General features: G+C 38.3%; 1 protein-coding gene across 1 annotated transcript in view; it reads right to left on the bottom strand.

Moving 5' to 3' along the window:
• The window catches only part of MSR1 (macrophage scavenger receptor 1), a 137,911-nt gene that overhangs the window by 54,827 nt on the left and 78,637 nt on the right, over nucleotides 1-4,447 (bottom strand). The gene's annotated exons all lie outside the window — the stretch shown is intronic.

Here is a 4,447-nt window from a genome sequence, read left to right as displayed (position 1 = left end):
GCTCAAAGGCATCAATTATCCTTCTTTCCCTCCTAGTTATTGTCCAGCTCTCTGATGCATAGCAAGTGATTGCAAAGACCATTGCAGATATCAGGTGCACCTTAGTCTCCAGAGTGACACCATTGTTCCTAAGTACATTGGAGAGGTCCCTAACAGCAGACTTTCCCATCACAATACGTCTTTTAATTTCCTGGCTGCTGGTTCCAACTGTGTTGACCATGGAGCCAAGCAAACTAAAGTTGTTAACAATCTAAATCTCTTCACTGTCTATCATGATGCTGCCAATTGGCCCAGTGGTGAGAATATTCCTTGATATTAAGCCTTAATCCATATTAAAGGCTGAAGTCCTTAACCTTCTGCAGCAAGTGCTTCAGGTCCTCCTCAGATTCAGCAAGTAAGGTTGTGTCACCTGCATAATGCAGATTGTTGATGAATCTTCCTCCAATCCTAATGCCACACTTCTCCTCATACAGCCCAGCCTCCTTGATAATCTGTTCTGCGTATAGGTTGAAAAGGTATGGAGATAGGATACATCCCAGGTGTACACCCTTCTCAATTTTGAACCATGCAGTTTTCTTTCTCTGTTCTGATGACTTCCTTCTTGTCAAAATATAGGTTTTGCATTAGCATGATCAAATGATCTGGGATTCCAATTCTTCTCAGAGCCACCCATAGTTTGTTGTGATCCACAGAGCCAAACGCCTTTGCATAATCAATGGAACACAGACATTCCTCTGGTACTCCCTGTTTTCAGCCAAGATCCATCTAACATTAGCTACAATATCCCTAATACCATAACTCCTTCTAAATCCAGTCTACACTTCTGGCAGTTCTCTGTTGATGTGCTGTTCCAGTTATTTTTGGATAATCTTCTGCAGAATCTTGCTTGCGTGTGATATCAGTGATATTGTTTTATAATTTCCACAGTCTGTTGCATCATCTTTCTTTGGAATGGGAACAAATATAGATCTCTTCCAGTCAGTTGGATAGGTGTTTTTCCTCCAGATTTCTTGGCACAACTTGGTGAGTGCACCTAGGTCAATATCTCTTAGTCGAAATAAGTCCATTGGAATACCATCAATTCCTGGAGTCTTATTTTTTGCCAATTCCTTCAAAGCAGCTTGAACTTCTTGCTTCATCACCATAGGCTCTTCCCCATATGCTGTTTCATGAAATTCTTCTGTGTTTGCCAATTCCTTTTGGTACAATGACTCTCTATACTCTTTCCATCTTATTTTAATACTTCCTGGATCATTTAGTATTCTACCTAAAGCCTCCTTCAGTGTAGCAACTCGAGGATTGAATTTGTTCTTCAGCTTCTTGAGCTTAAGAAAAGCTGAGCAAGTTCAGCCCTTTTGATTTTCTGACTCCAGCTCCTTGCACATTTCATTGTAATATTTTATTTTGTCAGCCCGTGTTTCCTTTTGAAATCATCTCTTCAGCTCTTTAATATCTTTAGTTCTTCCCTCTGCTTTGGCTTCTTGGTTCTCTAGTGCTATATTCAGAGTTTCTTCTGACATCCATTTTGGTCTTTTCTTCCTCTTCTGTCTTTGTAATGACCTTTTGCACTCTTCCTCAATGATACTCTTGATATCCTCCCACAACTCATCTGATCTTCAGTCATTGTTGTCCAAGGCCTAAAAACTGTTCCTGAGTTAGTTTTGAAATTCAAGTGGGATAGATTCGATGTTATATTTTGGTTCTCGTGGATCCAATTTATTTTTCCTTAGCTTCAGATCTGCATTATGCAGATGACACAACCCTGCTTGCTGAAAGTGAAGAGGACCTGAAGCGCCTGCAGCAGAGGGTCAGGGACTGCAGCCTTCAATATGGATTGAGGCTCAATGTCAAGAAGACAAAGATTCTCAACACTGGACCAATTGGTGGCATCAGGGTGGATGGTGAAGAGATTGAGATTGTTCACAGCTTTAGTTTGCTTGGCTCCATAGTCAACACTCTTGGCACCAGTAGCCAGGAAATTAAAGGGTTCATTGCCATGAGAAAGTCTGCTGTTAGGGACCTCTCCAAAGTACTGAAGAGAATGGTGTCTCTTTGGAGACTAAGGTGCACCTGATACAGGCCATGGTCTTTGCCATCACTTGTTATGCATCAGAGAGTTGGAAAATGACCAAGGAGGATAGAAGGAGAATTGATGCCTTTGAGCTGTGGTGCTGGAGAATAGTATTGAGAGTACCATGGACTGCTAGGAAAACAAACAGATTCATTCTGGAAAGGGTTAAACCGGGTGGCTCCTTGGAGGCAAGGATTCTGAGGTTCCGTTTAACATACTTTGGACATGTTGGAAGGAGAGACCGGTCCTTGGAGAGGGACATCATTCTTGGGAGGGTGGAGGGACAGCACAGGAGGGGAAGGCCCTCTATGAGGTGGATTGATTCAGTGACTGGGGTAATCGGGATGGGAGTTTCAGAGAGACAGTGCGATTGGCACAGGACAGAGCAGAGTTTAGGGCTGTTGTAAATAGGGTCGCTATGAGTCACAAGCGACTTGATGGTACATAACAGCAACAACAACATCAACTTGAACTTGCATATGAGTAGTTTGTGGTCTGTTCCATAATCTACACCTGGTCTAGTTTTCACAGCTGCTATTGAGCTTTTCCAGAGGTGCTTTCCACAGATATAATCAATCTGATTCCTATGCATACCATCAGGTGAAATCCATGAGTATAACCTGTGTTTGTGTTTCTTATAAAATGTATTTGCAATGAATAAGTAGTTGATTGTGCAAAGTTCAATCATTCTATCTCCAGCTTCATTTTTCATTTCTGTCACCAAATCTATGTTTTTCAACAACTTTTCCTTTTCTCTGTTCCAAATTTTTGCATTCCAGTCACCCATTATTATTAATGCATCTTGATTTCATGTTCAATCGATCTCTGACTGTAGACATTGGAAGAAATCTTCTACTTCCTCTTCTTTGGCTCTAGTGGTATTCACTGGATATCCTTGTATTTGTATGGTTACTATCCTGTTGCTCACAAAATTATTTATCATAACGTATCTAGAAGTGACTTTTTTAACTATGAAAGCAACCCCATTTTTCTTCACCTTTTCATTGCTGGAGTAATAGATTATATGATTGTTTGACTCAAAATGCCCCGTCCAGTCTATCTCATCCTGGCAAACCTAGCACATCAATATTTATGTGTTTCATTTCTTCCTTAACAATATCTAATTTTCCTACATTCATTTTTCTCAAATTACATGTTCCAGTCACTAGTGGCTTCTTATAACTGTTCCTCTTCCTTTGTATTTCCATACTTGAAAGCTCTACCTCAGTTGTCCTGTTAGTCTACTAGAAGAAAAACCAGAGATGAGTCAAAAAGAAAATGAAGAAAACTTTACAATAATGTGGAATAACATTAAAAGGAGCAAATACATATGATTTGAATTCCAGAATATGAAAGAGCCAGAAAAAATTGTGGAAGCCGTACTAGAAGAAAACTCCCTAGGTATTATGAAGATTGATTAATCCACATTCAAGAAGCTCACCATACACAAATAAACTAGACCCAAAAAGAAAAAAAAAATCAAGACATATCATAGTCAAATTCTCTAAAATTAAAGATAAAGATTGAATAACTAAAAAAAGAGGAAAAAAAGAGTCTCTTACAAAGGAAGAACAATTAGATTAAATTTTGATTTCTTGGTAAAAATTATAAGCAAGAAGAAAATGAATGGCACATACAGAAATTTGAAAGAAAGCAATTTCCAACAAAAGATCTTTTACCCAGCAAAGCTCTCTGTCAAATACGAAGGATAAATTTGATTCTTTAGGGGGGAAAAAACCACAAAGAATTTAAGAAATTTGTGAAAAGAAGACCAAATCTACATCAACTTTTAAGGGAAGTCCTTTGCACAAAGACACCAAAGGAAAGTGGACGGACCATAGTAACAATAAACAGGGACAAAGTAAACACAGTAAAATAGCAATAATAACACTTGGTCTATCAATAATCACATTCAATGTGAATGAACTAAATACATAAATAAAGAGAAAAAGAGTAGCAGAACGGATAAATAACCCCCAAAACACAAAGCACATCAATATGTTGTCTAAAGGAGACACATCTAAGAAATTGAGAGAAAGAGAAATCAAAGGCTATAAAACTATACCAAGCAAATGGAATTCACAAAAAACCAGGAATGACAATACTAATCTCTGATAAAATAGGCTTCAGGATGAAAAGCGCCATAAAATAAGGAAGGGCGCTATATTATGATTAAAGGCACAGATGATTAAGAAGATATTACATTGGTCAACACCTATGCACACCAAATGATTGACTTGAAAAGTGCATAAAACAATGGTTAACAAAACTGAAGAAAGAAATAGACAGCAGCAGAATAGTAGTAGGAGATTTTAACATATAGTTGTTTCCAAAGGTTAGGTCAATTCAAAAGAATCCTAACAAAGATGCAAAAGA

This window comes from Elephantulus edwardii, unplaced genomic scaffold (assembly GCF_000299155.1).
Source record: "Elephantulus edwardii isolate Elephantulus edwardi_28Jun2011 unplaced genomic scaffold, EleEdw1.0 scaffold00128, whole genome shotgun sequence".
In the NCBI taxonomy this organism is placed as follows: Eukaryota; Metazoa; Chordata; class Mammalia; order Macroscelidea; family Macroscelididae; genus Elephantulus; species Elephantulus edwardii.
This window is presented reverse-complemented; position numbering and strand designations above follow the sequence as displayed.